The sequence below is a fragment of the Rattus rattus genome, chromosome 6 (assembly GCF_011064425.1).
Source record: "Rattus rattus isolate New Zealand chromosome 6, Rrattus_CSIRO_v1, whole genome shotgun sequence".
NCBI classification, from domain to species: Eukaryota; Metazoa; Chordata; class Mammalia; order Rodentia; family Muridae; genus Rattus; species Rattus rattus.
Window position 1 is genome coordinate 12,222,054 of NC_046159.1, and position 8,904 is coordinate 12,230,957.

At 46.8% G+C, this 8,904-nt stretch overlaps 1 pseudogene; it reads left to right on the forward strand.

Annotated features, from left to right (window-relative positions):
• Positions 1 to 235: 235 nt before the first annotated feature.
• On the forward strand, positions 236 to 2,992 carry LOC116903728 (annotated as a pseudogene).
• Positions 2,993 to 8,904: the final 5,912 nt, after the last annotated feature.

Sequence of the window (8,904 nt, forward strand, 5' to 3'; positions counted from 1 at the left end):
AGCCTAACTGGGAAACCATCAACGAAAACTCTTTTAAAGTGTGGCAAAGGATGCCAAAATGTAGCTCTCCACAACTGATGGCTTCTGGGACGGGAGTGCAGGAGGGGAGGACTCAGCTCCGTTTAAAGGGCAGGCCGCTGAGAGTTTGACCATGATCCAGTTAATACATAGATAACACGAACTGGACTGTCTTTTTCTTTTTGATGGGGAGGGAGGTCACAGGGGGTATGCAGACATGGAACGACTGGGAAGTGAGTGGGATCAGGATTTCATGATGGGAGGTTCCCAAGGAATCAATAAAATATTGTTGGAAGAAAATCCTGTAAGATAATAAATGTCTCCCGAGTTTTAAGTTGTAACAAAGCTTTGCAATTTTCGAAGGTGGCCTGGACAAGAACCTGAGATTAAAAAAAGCATCGACCAACCCATGCTATTGCCGGGTCCGGTTGGCCTTATGGCATCTGCAGGGTATTGTCGCGCGCCCAACGTCTCGCCAGCAAGAACGATGTGCAGACACCAGGATCCTTCTGCAGCAAAGCGTTTATTGCATCTTGAAGAGGAGAGACCCAAGCCCCAGAATGGCGCTGCTTATATACACCCTAGCGCAGCGCGTCCACACCTGATTGGTCGCTTACCCATGATCTCATTGGGCACGCCCCGGAGTGGGCAAAGACCTGGCACAAAGGCACTCTTGCACATGCGCACACAGTTAACTTCCTGAAAGGAAGTCGGCTGGCGCGGCGGAGGCCAGCGCCATCTTGTAATGGCGAAAGCTATCCCGGCTTTCCACGTGGGGCGCAGTGGAAGCCAGCGCCATCTTGTGGTGGTGAATGTTATTGCGGCCCTTTACAGGGTATTTTCATCTTTCTTTTTTTTTTTTTTTTTTTTTTTTTTTTTTTTTTTTTCGGGGCTGGGGACCGAACCCAGGGCCTTGCGCTTGCTAGGCAAGTGCTCTACCCCTGAGCTAAATCCCCAACCCCTTCATCTTAATCAAAGCATCTCAACCCAACGCGCTAAGTTCCCAATCTCCATCCCACAATATGGCCGCTGGCTACTCTCTGGGCCCTGCGGCGATCTCACCATCCATCTAGTTCACAAGGCCGGTCATTGCCACACCGGTTCCATACAGAGACCGCCTATCTCGAAGCTCTCTCATTGCGGACTCTGCTCATATTCCCAGCATCCGCCCCCTGTGGTTATAGTCACAACTCTCAGTTACACGTTAAAATCAAAACTCAATAAGCTTGCGATTTATCAATCGGATTTATATCAGTAAATCCTCACCCCACAAAATGTCCACACGATAAACTCTGAACCAATTAATATTGATATAACCTGCCCGCCTAGATAAGATAAATTGCCTTATAAAAATCCATCCTTTATAAATATTCATAACTACCTGTGACACTTTACGACCACACAGATCTGGGTCGTCCTTCTCCTACTCCATCTTGGTTCTTCTCTTTCTTTCTCCTAACCCTCTTGCCAAAACTCTGTGCTTGCCTTGCTTTTTCACTGCCCAATCACAGGCCTTGTCTTCTCTTGCGCCTGCTTTCACCTGCATATAGACAGCAATCCACAATTCTGGATTGAGACCGACACCTTCCAGAACTAAAGCAACTGAGAGACAGCCGGGCAGTTAAGAGAGCATGCGCATGTCCAGAGGCCTGGGGCTGGTTCCCAGCATTCACATAGGGCACCTCAGATCCTGGGATCGTGTGCCCTCTACTGGCCGTTGTGGGTACCCACTCACTAGTAACATACGTACATGGAGACATACATATAGATGAATGCTAAAAAACTAGAACACAAGTGGTAGCAGACATCGCGGTAAGAGTAAGAGGTGGCTGTTGGCAATGAGGCTGTGCCGAGGGGGAAGCATGGCAGCAGTCCTCTGGGACCACGGCTGACCCCTGCTTAATCCCAGCCTCCCTGCCCAGTCTTGTCTCTGCCTCTGAGCTGTGATGCGGAAGGGAAACAGCCCCACAAAGCAGACTCTTGTCGTCAGCACCACACTGGCTCATAGCAGGAAGAGAATTGAAGGATACAACGCAGAATGCAGTGACCGGTGGCTCCAAATTACTTGAAATAATATTGAAAGGTACATAGGTCACATGTGCCCATTTCCTTTTTTAAAAATAATAGGAGCGGGAATTCATGTGCAGGTGGAAACAGGGGCGAGTGCAAGCAACAGGAGTCATGGCTGCCAAAGTTGTTTGAGTCCATCGGAAAGTTCAGCCTGGCGTTAGCAGTTGCAGGAGGCCTGGTAAACTCTGCTTTATATAACGTGGATGCTGTACACAGTGCTGTCATCTTCAACCGATTCTGTGGCGTACAGGACATTGTGGTAGGGGACGTGACTCACTTTCTCATCCCTTGGGTACAGAAGTCAATTATCTTTGACTGCCTTTCTCAACCACGGAATGCACCGGTCATCACTGGTAGCAAAGACTTGCAGTATATCAACATTGCACTACGCATCCTCTTCCGTCCCGTGGCCAGCCAGCTTCCTCGTATCTACACCAGCGTTGGCGAGGACTACGACTACGATAAGCGGGGCACTGCCGTCTGTCACCACAGAGATCCTCAAGTCAGTGGTGGCTCGATTTGATGCTGGAGAATTGATTACCCAGCGAGCGCTGGTCTCCAGGCGGGCGAGCGATGACCTCACAGAGCGAGCGGCAACATTTGGGCTCATCCTGGATGACTGGTCCCTGACACATCCAACCTTCGGGAAGGAGTTCACAGAGGCTTGGAAGCCAAGCAGGAAGCAGAGAGAGCCAGGTTTGTGGTGGAAAAGGCTGAACAGAAGAAGACGGCAGCCATCCTTTCTGCTGAGGGGGACTCCGAGGGAGCTGAGCTGATCGCAGACTCGCTGGCCACAGCAGTGACAGCCTGATGGAGCTGCGAGAGCTGGAAGCTGCTGAGGACATTGTTGAATATCACCCACCGGCCAGCAGGGCAGTCCGTGCTCCTCCAGCTTCCCCAGTGAGGCCAACCAGGCCACAACCTTCATCACTCTGAATGACGCCTTCCTTCTGCCCCAACCCAGAAATCACGGTGAAATTTAATAATTGGCTTAACGTGAAGGAAATAAAGGTAAAATCAGTTCATATCTCTATAATAATAATAATAATAATAATAATAATAATAATAATAATAATAATATAGGAGCTCAGAGAATTATTATGTTTGTAAGTAGCCCAAGATCCCCCAAGTTAGTCGCTGTCTGAGTTGGGGCTAAGTTCCTGGTTTCTGAGTCAAGTGTCCTCCATTCTGTATTAATATTTGATAGGTAGACATTGAGAAACTTTCCAAAACGTAAAAGCAACTATAATTCAGTATTTTAAAGCAAAGTTTAAAAACTCCCTACAACAATGCATTTTATATAAAAAGGAGAAAGCTGCAATCATTCAATTTTTAACGCCCCGCTAATATCCCTTCCTCTGGTTGAGATGCAAGTGTGAGCGATTCAATGCATGTCACAATAATCATAAATAATTGCTAATAAATTTACAAACAATCCGGGAAAAAGAACAAATATGTTCCAGTGATTTGGGGGTGATTTCAGAGAAGAATCATCTCCCTGACTGGCTTAACTGAATGATTCTTGCCAATCTTCCATGTTCTCGGCTTACCTCTTTCTAGTTTAGCTGCCTAGGAATGACTGATAATCAATATGTGATATAAGCTCTTCATAGGTGACACGGAAGTGTATTTAAATGTATACACAGCAGAACCAGTGACATCTCATGCACCCCCGATGTCACTGCCGTTTGGCTAATCCTTCATCACCTCTGTTATCAGGCTTCCAAATGAGATCAGACATGCTAGCAGTGGGCTCTCTGCGTTAGAGCACTCAGGGGCATTACCTCCAGGACCTGGACCTGGCTTCATCTCTGACCCCTGCTTTTGGGGGTGTCCATCAAAAGAATTCAAATGAGTCCCACCCGGCATAATGCAGGAGACAGGTTAACACATAATAGTGCACAGCAATCTCACGAGTGAGAACAGACAGAGGTCTGGGGAAGCTGTGTTGCAGAGGACAAACTCCTTGACAGGACAAATCCCTGCAGAAGCCACCGTATCTGCCTACATTCTTAGGTAGGTTTTGACTGGTTTGCCTGAGGGACATTTCTCTTGTCCAGGAGATCACGGATCCACTTGTATCAACATTAGGGATGGAGGCAAAGGTACGTCTTTGTGGTTTATCAAAAAGATCCCAGCTAGATATAATCTTGAGGGCCTGACTCAGACCCCACTCTCCTGACCAGAATCCTATGGTCTTCTTATTTTACAAGCTGTTGATTATGATGGAGACGACCATCCTCAAGAACGTTCAAAACTGCTAATATATAAATGTCTATCAATATGACAGAAGGGCACCTTTGTCAGTTTATTACCTAAACACGGGGTCCTCCCAGCCTTAGGTGCTTTTAACATCAAATGGGACAACAGAAAACCAGCTAATGTGACACAGAACTGTTTCAAAGACATTGATCAGGCCTTGCCAGGTGGTTGGAATAGGTGTTGGCTTATGGGAGGCCATTTCAACAACAGTGAACAGGGAACTGAGTATTTGTTAGACACGGCATTCTCTTCGTTAGGCCAGGTGTCTTACTTGTGCCTCTCCCTGGAGAGAAGTCGTCATTATCGCCTGTTTTAAGATGTAGAGCTGGAGTTCTAGTATAGGTTTCCTTGAGTGCATGACCAGTGGATCACTGTAGAAGAGCCCACCAAACGGTCACTTTACCGTGGTGTTAGCAGTTCCCTGGCCTTTGCCTGTAACCTCAATATCGTGTCTCATAACCAGGTTTCTAGAAGACTTAGGGTCATCTCATAATCACTTCCACTTCACGTACATGCTTAGGGCGCGAGGGGAGGAAACCTGGAGGATACAAAAGCAGTGTAAGTTGAGAAACCACATGAACACATGGGCAAGCTCACTTCCTTTAAACATCTCTCTTTAGGTCCATCACACACATGATGAAGTGCTTAGATGTGGGTATTAGGTGTGTGATGGTCTGTATATGCTTGACCCAGGGAGAGGCACTATTAGGAAGTGTGGCCTTGGAGTAGATGTGAACTTGGACTAGGTGTGATCGATCTTGGAGTAGGTATGGCTTTGGAGCGGGTGTGGCCTCAGAGTGGGCGTGGTCTTATTAGAGTGGGTGTGGCCTTTGGTGGGTGTGGCTTCGGAGTGGGCGTGGCCTCGGAGTGGGTGTGTCGCTGTGGATATGCTTTAAAACCCACTTCCTAGCTGCCTGGAAGCCACTCTAATCTTGGAGGCCAGCAGATGAAGACGTAGACCTCTCAGCTCCTCCTGCACCATGCCTACCTGGATGCTGCCATGCTCCCGCCCACCTTGATAATACTGGACTGAATCTCTGAACCTGTAAGCCAGCCCCAATTAGATGTCCTTATAATACTTGCCTTGGCCACAGTGACGGTTCACAGCAGTAAAACTCTAACTAAGACAAGGTGAATATCCCTTACCTGAAAGCTTAGGACCAGATCAGTGTGCCTCAGATTTGTTTTTTCCCCCATATTTAGAGATGTTTGCATATGTATAATGAGATGTCTTAGGGAGGCGTGGTGGATAATCAAGAGGACAACCTCTTGACCCTCCTAGGAATAGGGAATCTAAATTGAAGGGTTGCCTCCATCCAACTGGCCTCTGAACTTGCCTGCCGGGCATTTGCTTGATTACTGATTGACAGACAAGTACCCAGCCCACTGTGGGCGGCGCCACCCTGAGCTGTATAAGAAAGGCGTGAGCTAGCTAGTCTGCAGCGTCCCTCCATCTTTTCTGTTTCTAGTTCCAGCCTAGGCTTCCCCAGATGAAGGTCAGACGTAACCCTCTCCTCCTCATGTTCCTTTTTGTTGTGGCATTTATGCCAGCCACAGCAAAGCAAACTAGGGCAGGAAGATTTCCATTCAAACATAAGACGTGTTAACATTCCTATGCAGACCACGCAGGCTGCCTCAAGGCCATTTCACGCAATCGGTTTACTACACACGCTTTTTGAGGAGGACCTGGCAGAAGAGGGAACGAACTGAAGGGTCACCAGAACCTGATACTCGCACCCACTCACTCTTCTACAGATCCAGGAAACGGAAGTTGCTAGAAGAGAAGAGGTTCATAGAGTGCCCTGAAGAAGACGGAACAGAGTCTCCATCTCAGATCTTTAGGTAGCAGGGGCAAGATGCGGGGAGGGAGGAAAGCTTCTTGGTACAAGTAGCATTTGAGAGAGATGAGAGAGGGGTACTACAGGGTGATGGTGGGGCGGAAGTCCCTGTCTTCGGGGCCGGAGGGTTCTTCATCTTCTTGAGATCTTTCCTCCTCTTCACTACTGGGAATTTCACAATGGACTTTGCCTCCCTGCAGCTGGTTAACTAGAACCTGAGGAAGGCTTTCAGCTCAGTAAAAAAAAAAAAAGATAAGAGGGGTGCAGAAGGAAATAGGCCAGGGACAGCTGCCAGTGCACCCCTGAAGCTGCGTTTCGCCGAGGCTCAGACTGTTTTCCATGGGCTCATATGGGCGACAGAGCTGAAGTCTGGATCTGAAGACTGTGCTTCAGAACCGATGGTCTACTGCACCTTCTAGCCTGTTGGTCCCAGTGATGTTCAGAATACGCCGAGACCAGGAAGGAAGCGACACAGGCAGAACTCACTGCAGACCTGCAGAGTCCGGAGAGGAGACAAGCCATTCTGGAAGAGCAGGTGAAACAGCTGTTGGCATTTTCCAGAATGTGTTAGAGAGAACCAAGGGTTCTGATGACAGACCCTTGAAGCAGGTGAAGTTACGCATTCTGAAGTGCTTTTACAAACTGGGTCAGGGTCCTGGAAGAATTAAAATGAGAACAGCAAGGAAAACCTGGAGAGAATTGAAACTCTTAAACAAGCGTGCACGCATGCGCACACACACAAACAACTAGCACACACACAAACAACTAGCCGGTAACAGCGTCTTTCTGCTACATTTTTACTCACTTGTGATCTCTACATGATGTGCACGAGTGATTTCTGCTTCTGAAGGGGGAGAGAGAGAGAGAGAGAGAGAGAGAGAGAGAGAGAGAGAGAGAGAGAGAGAGAGAGGGGATAGATGATAGATAAATAGGGACATTTTCAAATACATTTGTGTACAGAGAGTTGCTGGGAGCACAAAATATTTACAGGTAATTTCTTCATTTCATCACCAAAGAAATAACTACCTGACTGACTTCCATGGTGGAAGATTAAGGTAAAAAATGAAACTAATTAATATCCCTAATCAGCACGTATGAAAATGCTGAACTCCATGCTCGAATGTTCTATTTTTATACGCCCATAGCACTTGATACATTAAAGAATAGGATACTATAGAAAATATGAATTAATAAATTATTGGGTTTTTTTAATCAGTATCAAAGATCGGTTGGGGGGGCTTCAAAAATGTCTCAGCGGTTAAGAGAGCTCGCTCCTATGCACAGAATCCAAGTTCAGTTCCAAGCACCCACATCACGCTGCTCACAAACACCGGTAACTCTTTAATCTCAAATTTAAAAAGCAGCTGAAACATGTTTTGCAAGCAAACAGGTAGTCAACTTCTAAAAATAAAAATGTTTTACCCCTGACTACCACTGGGTGGCACTACAGATGTAGCCCTGACTATAAACCTTAATTTCAGGAGTTGGTCTTCCAAGTTCCCTGTACCATAGCCAGAGCTAAGAGATTTGTGCAGTGACACAGACATGGATTTTGGGCGCGATCCAGAATTTTCCAAGAGTTTAATTCTAGTAAAAACATTTTTAAGAAATTCAGAATTTTAAAATTAAAATTCAGACGACTCATTTTTTAGTCTCCCACTCCGACAACTTCATAGAGCTGTTCCTTCAAGAGTCTTATGTTTTACTTTCTATTTTTCAGCTTTCAAGGTTGTGCTGTTTAGACTTGATATTTCAGGCAAAACTCTTTTAAGTGTTAGGTTATCATGACAATTTCAAAACATCTGCCTTATCTCGGATGTTCACCGGCCTAAAACACAGGCTTTACTTTCAATGCTCAAACTCTTTCCACAACCCCCTTCTGGACTTTCAAAACCCAGTCTCTCCCTCTGAAATGAACTCCTCATTGAAGTCTGTGTATTTGCAGTCCAGGACTTCTGCCTCGGGTATCCAGTCCCTTAAATTAAAAAAGGGTTTTGTTTTGTTCTTAAAGCTCACGAATATCGATTTGTTTGTTTTTTTTCTTGTAACTGGAGTTATAATAGTCCAGACTACAACTAGCCTCAAACTCTTCATGTAGCTGAGGATATGGTCGGGCAAAATTACTTATCTCAAAGCCAGGAAATGAAAAAGAAGACCAGACCCGTTACCCCTTCAAAGGGAACATAAATCACAAAGCCCCACCTCTCAGCAGACACCACCACTGACAAACCGTCCCACACTGGGCGTCAAAGGCACCACCATTAACCAGCCATCCCACACTGGGGGCCATCGCTAACACATGGGCACTCAGGGGCTGTGGTGGTTAATATCAACTTGGTGGGATTTAGAATCACCGTGGGAACAAATCTCTGGTCACTCTGTGATGGATTATCTAGTCGGGGTTAATTAAGGTTGGAGGAACCATCCAAGGGGTTGGGCTCCTGAACTCAACAAAAAGAAGGGCTGAGAACCAATGACCTTCTCTCTCTACTCCCTGACTGCAACATGCACATCCGTCTCAAGCTCCTCCCACCATGGTTTTCCCAGCAGCAACATGCACATCCGTCTCAAGCTCCTCCCACCATGGTTTCCCACCAGCTACATGAACATCCGCCTCAAGCTCCTCCCACCATGGTTTTCCTACCAGCAACATGAACATCCGCCTCAAGCTCCTCCCACCATGGTTTCCCACCAGCTACAAGAACATCCGCCTCAA